Source organism: Gymnodraco acuticeps, unplaced genomic scaffold, assembly GCF_902827175.1.
Source record: "Gymnodraco acuticeps unplaced genomic scaffold, fGymAcu1.1, whole genome shotgun sequence".
Lineage (NCBI taxonomy): Eukaryota > Metazoa > Chordata > Actinopteri > Perciformes > Bathydraconidae > Gymnodraco > Gymnodraco acuticeps.
Genome location: NW_022989805.1, coordinates 211,103 through 221,242, shown reverse-complemented (window position 1 = coordinate 221,242; position 10,140 = coordinate 211,103). Strand labels below are relative to the sequence as shown.

Sequence of the window (10,140 nt, the reverse complement as noted above, 5' to 3'; positions counted from 1 at the left end):
CATTAAGCTGAACAAGAGATGAGTTATTGTTATTACAACGTAACTTCACTATTTAACAACTCCTTTTAGTGGGTTAAATACATTCTTCGAATAAGTGAGAAATGGATTTAACTTCTGGGTAGACAGCTATCATACTGAAGTAATATTTACTGTGGATGTATGCAAACATGTATGGCATTAATCATGTATATCTAATTACATTAACTGTGAATGTATTTCATTTTATTTCAAATTAAATAAAATTACATACAATATTTTCCATAAAAAAGTTGATTCAAGAACAAATCTCTGTTATTAGATCAGTATTTTTCTTATATGACAATTATTGCTAAATTTGAAAGGTCTTTACCAGCTTTGGAATTATATATATATCAAAATGTTGACTTTTTACCAGAAATATGCAAAAATTCAAATATTTTCCAAATTCTGATTAAAAAAAAGTCAGAAGTCAAGATTTTGACTTGTCAAACCAAAATCATTTTCTGATCAAAAGTAAAAAGTCTAAATTCAGACTTTTTAAATCAAAACTCCCAAAAAAAATAAAAAATGTTTTTCAATCAAAATTATTGAAAAATAAGAAAGCGTCAAGCCAAAAATGTCCTGAGTGACGCACACAGTTTAAATGGTTAATCTAGAAACTGTTGAATCACATAGTTAAGAGGTTTGGATAGTAATTAGACATTCTTGCAGCCTGCAGTTTCTCTCACCACCACAGAAGGGTGCATTCTCTCTTTACAGTACATCACCATCCCCACTGATGTATTACATTTTCAAATGTTGTAGAAGGGTAGAAAAACGTTTACAATTCAAGGTTTGTTTTCAAAACTTGACCAAAGTAAAGTATATGTTCTATACATGCATTCACAGCATTACGTCTCCAGGACAACTGGGGAAACTCTAGTATTCTATTATTGCATTTGTGTGCAATGAGGTAACATGAACACAATGAAATTAGAATTATGTATTTATTCAGAATCAGAAATCCTTTTTTAGTCCCACAGCGGGGAAATGTACATTGTTACAGCAAAAGTAGCATAGCAGGTAAACGAAAAAAGGGTATGCAATAATACAGAATAAGCTAATAAGCTAACATATTAATACATAGAAGAAAAGCACACATTACATATACCAGAATATACATAAAGACAAATAAGTAGGTAAGTACACATCCATGGCTAAAATTGTGAACTTCAGAACTTATTGACACACAAAAATAAATGTTGGGACATTCATTACAATGATTGTTTCACATAAAGGTGATTGTTGCACAGTATTTCAAGAAGTGTCTTTATGGCACATCATTAAACAGGAACCCCAACACTTTGAGAACAAGCTGCTCACAGACAGGACGCCATCTTGTGGCAGCACATGCTCTAAATATTGAGAGGTATATGTAAATAAAACAAAGGATGACGCAACATTGTTTTGGCAAATGTGGCAGTGACTGACTGATTAACACAAGACCATGAACATGAACACACTTAGTGAGATGACATGTTCGACTCAAAACCACTGAGTAATTTGCAATACTGTCTATTCTGATCATATAAAAACAAAATAAAAACAATTTCATACAATCCTCTTGTCCTGGTGAGCTCCCCTTTATGCTTCCCTGCACCTCCCAGTGTTCAGGAGATTATTACAACAGATTAACAAATAAAACATACAGATAAAATGGCTGCAACAAAGATAACATGTATTTATGATCACTCACTGAAACTTGGCTGATACTCAAACAATATGTCAGCTTAAATGACAATTCCTGTATTTTTGTTGCAGACAAGGGGATCGAAATACATACATACATATATATGTATATATATATATATATACACACACATCTAGAGGCAAGTTTAGTGCTTAAAACAGATAAAGTCATTATCGTGGGTGACTTTAATATTCATGTTGACAACAATCATGATAGCCTTACTATTGCATTTAACCCTCTATTTCTGTAACAATGTCCATTTTCCTCGGGACGAATAATGACACATTTTTCTGATTAATTAATTTGATTAACCCTTCTCTTGCGTTTTGGGTCAAAAGTCACCGAATGACTTTTATTTTAATCATAAATATTGTGTTTTTCATCCAATTGCCTCAATACCTTATGTTATCCTCCACACTAGGCCTCTGAACATATACACTTGATGATCACCACTTGCATTGCATTTTGAGTGATTTATTCAACAGTGAAACACCCATGATGTTTTCGGTCAGATTCGACCGCCATAGAAAATGCAGATGGAAAACATCATATACATACACACACACACACACACACACACACACACACACACACACACACACACACACACACACACACACACACACACACACACACACACACACACACACACATTATGAGAACCTCTCCCTTTCTCACGCTGTATGATACAATGTGTCATACCTTCTCACAGGTGTGAGCTCTGTGCCCCTCGAGAAACACAAGCCTCTCACTTTCTTGCGCTAAATGCGCCTCCCTTACTGGCTCTCAAGCAGGTATATTTGTGCCTTGCTCACATTTGACTCATTGACACAATGAGTCGGTGACCGATTAGGCGATTTTCTGTACGAGGGGCTCTGGACAATTTTTGAACCAGATGAAGAGGAGATAGAGGAAGATGTCTCAGAAATGGAAGACAACAGCGATCCAGACTATGAGCCTACAACAGACCAGGAAGAGGCACCTGAGGGAGAGGCCCCTGAGATAGAGGCCCCTGAGATAGAGGCCCCTGAGGGAGAGGCCCCTGAGGGAGAGGCCCCTGAGATAGAGGCCCCTGAGATAGAGGCCCCTGAGGGAGAGGCCCCTGAGATAGAGGCCCCTGAGATAGAGGCCCCTGAGGGAGAGGCCCCTGATATAGAGGCCCCTGAGATAGAGGCCCCTGAGGGAGAGGCCCCTGAGATAGAGGCCCCTGAGATAGAGGCCCCTGAGATAGAGGCCCCTGAGATAGAGGCCCCTGAGGGAGAGGCCCCTGAGATAGAGGCCCCTGAGATAGAGGCCCCTGAGGGAGAGGCCCCTGAGATAGAGGCCCCTGAGATAGAGGCCCCTGATATAGAGGCCCCTGAGATAGAGGCCCCTGAGATAGAGGCCCTGAGATAGAGGCCCCTGAGGGAGAGGCCCCTGAGATAGAGGCCCCTGAGATAGAGGCCCCTGAGATAGAGGCCCCTGAGATAGAGGCCCCTGAGGGAGAGGCCCCTGAGATAGAGGCCCCTGAGATAGAGGCCCCTGAGATAGAGGCCCCTGAGATAGAATCCCCTGAGGGAGAGGAGCCTGAGGTGACATTCCACAATTTTGCATTGCCAACTATGTACGTGAACACACGTGAACACACATGTTCTGTTATGGTATATTTCTCTTTCAATAAATGTTCATTGAAGAAAACAGTATCAGTGTCTTATTTTATATTCATCACAGTGAATGCTGAACTTGATGGGCCCACCGGTGGGTCCGGACCATGACATGAAACACTGGCTTGCTTGTATCAAATCAATACATCCCATACATCATTGGAACGGGAGGAATCTCAGCTACAACACTAACTAAATAATCTCCCTCTCCAGTAAACACAGCCTACATGGCAAGCATTTTTATAATATACAGTAATGTAAAATAAGCACTATCTTTGAACTTACTGCCAAAAATAATATGAAAATCACCCCTGGTGTCATTCTGTCTGTCACCCCTTGATTCTACTTGCTTTGACTGTTCAAATGAGATGTAAACCATCACAATTGGATAAGTGGTTCCAGAGATATCACTGTGCAAAACACACCGGTCAATTTTGACCGAAAATAGCATGGGAAGGGGGGTAGGACCTAACGCAAGAGAAGGGTTAAGATGTGTGGTATCGGGCCATAAAAATCATTTGTGATTGATTGATTAAACATTTCCATAGCAGGATTGATTTCATACATTTATTTACTCGCTGAAAAGCACACCATGTTATAAAGACGCACCTGCACCAACTGATCTGTACATTACTGAATTTAGTTTACCATAAAACAGACAAAGTTTAATCTGCACCTTGAGGGTTAGTTAAACTATTGACTATTAAAAAGTAAAGCATTCTACTACATCTGGTTAAACAACATAATGCATAGAAACAAAACTATGGGATGGGTTATAGAAAATACTCACAAAGTGGAAATGTCTCAATGAGTGGCCTGATTGACCCTGTTGAGAATTATCATCCAGAAATCTGCTGTTCACTGCAGTAGAGTGGTGTGGGGAGAAAATTAGAGGAAGCCAATAATACGTCCTTTCTTTTGGGTCGGGTGTGGTGGTCAATGTGATAACGTAACCAGATGAGTGATTACAGCACCCGGTATCATTTTACACACATTTGTATCATACAGATGCAGGACTTACACACGCCTGTTATCTAACCGACAGGTCCGCACGCGCTCTCCAGCCCAAACTCTAATAAGCATTCATTCACAAACTAAGTCAGGAGACCTTTAACGTTTTACGTCCGATTCGCTCCTTTGTTCCTCGCTGTACACAGCTCCAGTTTGGGCATTGGCCTGTCATTAGATTTTATTTTTAGTTGCTGCTGTAGCGGAAGTTTAGTACAATTATTTTTGATTAAATACTCCAAATCTCCACCCTCCATAATTGCACTTGCTACTTTCTAACGGCGGTGAGAGTGGTGCAGTGACGCTATCTATCTTCTATCGATTAGATTTATGATTCGAAAATAATAAAAGTAAGGTAGACATATATATTATCCGGCTGAACAAAACATGCATTTATCTAACAGGTTTGTTATCCACTGACCTTATTTCGAGCTATTTTCCAAAATCCTATGGAGAAATCCCATTGCTTTCTGTCGAGGGAAACCGAGCGCAGCTTACTTCCGGGTTTTAGGACTGCAACACTAAATTGATGCGATTTGATTGGAGGCAAGGGAAGCCAGCCGCCTCTGGCTTCCCTTGGCATGGCCCTGACTAATCACAGGTTGGCAGGGGCATGACGTTAGCCTTGTCTGATTGGTCAATCCCTCCATTTTTTTTCACCAAGGGAAGCGAATTTAAGCTGGCCTCCTCTCGCAACAGAGAGTGCAATCTACTGTTTCACCATAACATATAGAGGGGCGCTGTTTCACTCTTTGTAAAATACTCAATGAGAATGGGGGAGAGACGGGCCGGCAGCAACACACAACAAAGAATTTCCGAAACTAAACGAAGTGTTTTTATTTATTTATTAAAATTATAACTACAATCCAAAAAAACAGAGGAAGCCTGGCTTCCCTTGGCCTCCAGGAGAAAACGCCACTGGTTCACTGAAGAGGACATGAAGCTCCATCTGCTGACGTGATGATGATACTGAGTCAGTTTGAAGATCATTGGATGGTGCAGTTGCTTTTTTTCACTTGTTCTTCCAGGCTTTTGTTCATGTGTTCCATTTCCCACAAGCTCCTGCATATATCATTGTTTTCTTCAGCTTGTTTTCTGACCTCCTCTTCATGTTTCAGCCTGATTTCTTCCTGATCTTTTTCATATTTTTTCTCCATATTTGTTCTCTCCTCCTCCTGTTCTATTCTCTTTTTGTCTTTTTCTCTTCTTAGTTTCTCCTGCTCGAACTCTTCTTGCAATCTTTGAATTCTTGTTTGCTCCTCTTGTTGTCTCTTTTCATTTTCTTCTTGTAGTTTGATCCGAGCTGCTTCTCTCTTCCATTTTTCTTTTTCTTTTTGTATCTCTCTGTTTTTCTGCTTCAACACTTTTTCTCCCAATCCTTTCGTTGAATTTGTTCCTGCCTTTTCTTCTCCTTCTTCTCATCTCTCCTTCTCTCCTCTCGTTCCTTGGTGATATTTTCCTCCATTTCTTTAAGCTTTCTGGCTCTATCTTCTTTCATCTTTCTCTTCACTGCTTCCATTTCCTCCTCGTGTTTTCGTTGTAGCTCCTCCCTCTCTCTCTGCATTTTTTCTTCCTTCTCCTTCAGGATCTTCTCCGTTTCCTTCTTTATGGCCGCCTCGGCCTCTTGAAACATCTCTGAGGTGAAGCAGCTGCCGCCATTTGCCTTCAGCATGTTGTTGGTCTTCTTCATCAGCTCTCTGACTTGCCTGCGGTTGCTCTGATCATTGTTATTGAAGACCTGGTATCTCCCTCCACAGTCACTTATCAGTTTCTTCAAGAAGTCATCAGATTGTATGTAACTCTCTATTGTTTGACCCTTCAGATCATCTCCTCTGGTGAATATAGGAATGATGAAATCTCCAGATCTCTTGCCAAACATTTTTTTGATCAGTTCCACGGTGTCTTTGTCCTCCTTGGTAATTCGGCCGATCGGCAGCACCAGTAAGAACACATGAGGTCCAGGAGACGACAAGCTCATGCATTTCCTAAGCTCCTTTTGAACTTCATCATTGGACAGTGTTGTGTCAAACAGACCGGGGGTGTCCACCACAGCGACAGGACGTCCATCAATCTTTCCTGTTTCTTTCTTGCTAAACTTGGTCACTGAATTTGAACTGACAGTCGATTCAAAATATTTTTCACCCAAAATGGTGTTTCCAGTTGCACTCTTCCCACTGCCAGTCTTCCCAATCAGCAACATCCTGAGACACTCTCTGTTCTGACTTTCATCAACATCTCCCTCCTGACTTTTCTTTTTAACGTCCTGCAGTTCAGCTTTAAGTCTTCTGTTAGTGTTATCCTGCTCTACAACCTTCTCCATCTGAGCCTTGGTGAACATGTCCTTTGTAAAGCTCCTAGATCCTGTACCTCTCATCTCTTGCACAGCATCCAACAGCTCTGGGATCTGCTGCTGGTTCTTGATGTTGAGAACAACATGTCTTCCTCCACATCTCTGACGGAGCTCCTGGAGGTCCTTGTTCTCCTTTAGAAAGTTAGCAACAGCTGGAGCTGTAGGATCTGACTCCACAGTGGACAGAATCAAGGTGAAGTCGTTGACTCGAGAGCTGAATGTGTTCTGGAGGGTCTCTAACTCTCCCTTGTCTTCATCAGTGAGAGGACCCACAGGTAGGACCAGGATGAAGGCATGGACGCCTTCAGTATCACAGAGGGAGATACACCTGGATGATTCCTTCATCACTTCCTCCTGAGGTGTTCCACACAAAGCAGGGAGCTCCACCAGGGAAACCCTTCGTCCACACACCTCTCCCTGATGTTTGACACACGCTGAGGAGTTGGAGACTGAAGGAAGCTCTCTCAGACCTAAAATGGCCTCGGTTGCTGAAGTCTTCCCTGCTCCTTTCCTCTCGCACAGAACCAGGTTTAAAACTGGTTTTGTGTGTTCAGACTTTGGTGCCATCATCAAACCTGCATCCTCAAACACATCACAGCTCACAGGCTCTCCGTTGTTCTCCTTTGCAGTCTGACCCAAACGTGTTATCAGCTCTGAACGGATAAAGCACTGACTCAAATATCTGTATCTACACATTCTGATCAGGTCTTGTAATGCTGGCTGTAGCATTACATTTTCCTTGAAACCTGTACTCTCTGGTGGTAACATTAATACCAGTGAATGTTCGAATGATTGATCACCAAAGAGTTGCAGGACACTGCAGATTCTCAGTTTGTGGTTCTCAGTGAAGTGCTCAGGCTCTAGAACCAGCAGGAACACATGAGGTCCAGGATCAGAGAGCCTCACACAGTCTTTTACATATTGTGAAAGTTTCCATTGGGTGATGTTGGGATGCAGCAGATCTGGGGTGTTGATAAGGACTATTTCTTTTCTTTTTAACTGTCCACTGACTCTCAGACACTGGTCTGGTTCTTCCTTAGTGTTGAACACAGTCTCTCCCAGTATGAAGTTCCCCACTGAACTCCTCTCAGCCCAGCTGTTCCCCAGCAGAACTACCCTCAGCTCAGACAATGAAAAAGAAAACACAGAATTAGAAAAACTACTCTTCAACCAAAAACTGAATTGGATAATTAACCAATGAGAAAGGAATATATTTTAAAATCAACAGAGCTTGCATAAATTAAATGGAGAAAAACTGTCTACAAAAAAAACCGATCTACAAAACTGTAATTCTTATATTTACATTTAAATAATTTGTACAGTTCTGTTAAACTCACAGGAAGGTGGCAGTAATTCATAGCTGCTCCTCCGCTTCACAGGTTGCAAATCTTCTGACACTAAAATAAATCAGAACATTCACAACATATTTCATGAATATTGAGGAAGGAATGGTTATTCTTTTTTAATGACTTATGTTGTGTAATATATCACAATAAACAGCAGATTCACATAAATGTTACTGTAGTACAAAGGTTATCATTCTTTATATTAATGAACAATAACCAATTCTGAACTCACCTGTTGATGCTGTCGCCATAATGTCACTGCAGGATACATCTACTTGAGCTGGAAACCAAATGCTCGGTTAAAGAACCTAGGGAGAGGATATGTAAATGTGTCAGACTCTCAGTTCATAATATAAATAAAGTCTACTCAGTTGCGAACCGTCAGGGCCTTCAAGGTATTCAGAGAATGGAACACTCAGATAAAACAAATAAAAAATCGATGTAATTATATAAATAAAATGTATATAAAATGAATAAATGAGAATGGTATCTGTGTTGTTGATCTGTAATATTACAGTGTTACGTTGATTTGTTTCTCCTTCTCGGACCATGCACTACGCATTTCAGTGGGTTTGTGTTAGAAAAGAAAGCAACCAATCAGATGTTGTTCTGGGTCTCTGGGTAGAATATCCTTCAACCAAGGTATTCTACATCCTTGATCGAATGCCCTGGCCGTTGCACTGAATGAGAGCGTACGTTTGGACTGACAGTTTGATCAACCAATCATATATTGATTTGTAGCCAATGGGCGTATTCTTTCAGAGTTCCCCTCGGTTCCAGGTGCTCTAGAACAGGGGTTCCCAAACGTTGCCATGCCAAGGACCCCCATATAGCATTATCCTCTGGCAGGGACCCCCCTGTTGCATTTTTTTTTAATGATGTGTACATTATGATCGCAAATGTAAAAAATTAAACATACAGCTTCTTAATAAATATTCTTAATTTTTTGTTTTATTAATCATCAGATATTCTTCTATTAACAGTAAACATTTTTAGTTTTTAGTTTTTTATCTTTTGTTTTGTATTCATTACATTCATTGTGTCTTCTGTTACAAATATTCTTAACAAAATATTAAACAGTAATATCAACAGTACATATTTTTAAAGTGATTTCTGTCTTAATAATATAATATTCAACAGTAATATGAACAATAAACATATATTTTGAGCATTTTTTAAAGTTATTTCTGTCTTAATAATATATATATATATATATAACATTATACATACTATTCAACAGTAATATTAATAGTTAACATGTACAGTATTTTTTGTTTGTTTTGCCATTTATTCATTACATTCAGTGTGTCTTCAGTTATAAAAAGTCCTTGTCATTTCACTATGTATGTCTCTTTGTGTATACCTGTTCCCTCACTAGTGGGAGGGGTGGGCTTGGTGGCTCCTACACAGTTTATCAATCCTGGGTTTTAGGTTTGTCAGTGCCAGACGAATGTCATCGTCCACTTGCAAACGTGCTCTGTTTTCAATACCTTCAATGTAGAAAAGCCAGACTCGCAGAGGTATGTGGTGGCAAATGGAAGCAGGGATTTAAGAGCTCTCTCAGCCAGTGCAGGATAGTCTTTTTTGACATAAAGCCATTACTGTGGGAGTGAAACAGCTTGAAATGTCACCTTCAACTCCCATTCATTCGCCATGTCTATGAGTCTCTCTTGGGACATAAGATCCAGACTCTCACCTACTCCTGGGGCAAATGGGTTTCTTATCCAGTTTTGATTTGAGTTGTCTTCCAGGTCAGGGAAATATTCTTTGAAATATCCCTGCAGGTGCGCTAGGTGCGACTGGATCAGTGGTGAAATGGTGCCTGGATCAGCACCGGATGACAGAAGCGCTTGGTGAAGCTGTGGGGACATCTCTGTCACTCCCTCCTCCTTGAGTTTGGTCGACCAAAGGGCGATTTTCTTTGTAAAAGCCTGTACTTTGTCCTGCACATGTAATATGTACGTCTCGCGCCCCTGCATGCTCTTATTCAGGACATTTAGATGTTGGAATATGTCCGACATGTATGCAAGTTTCCGGAGCCATGAGGCATCTGAAAAACGGCCAGCCAGTTGATGATTTTCAGAA

At 40.5% G+C, this 10,140-nt stretch overlaps 1 pseudogene; it reads right to left on the bottom strand.

The window, feature by feature from the left end:
• Positions 1-5,262: 5,262 nt before the first annotated feature.
• On the bottom strand, positions 5,263-8,414 carry LOC117553544 (annotated as a pseudogene).
• Positions 8,415-10,140: the final 1,726 nt, after the last annotated feature.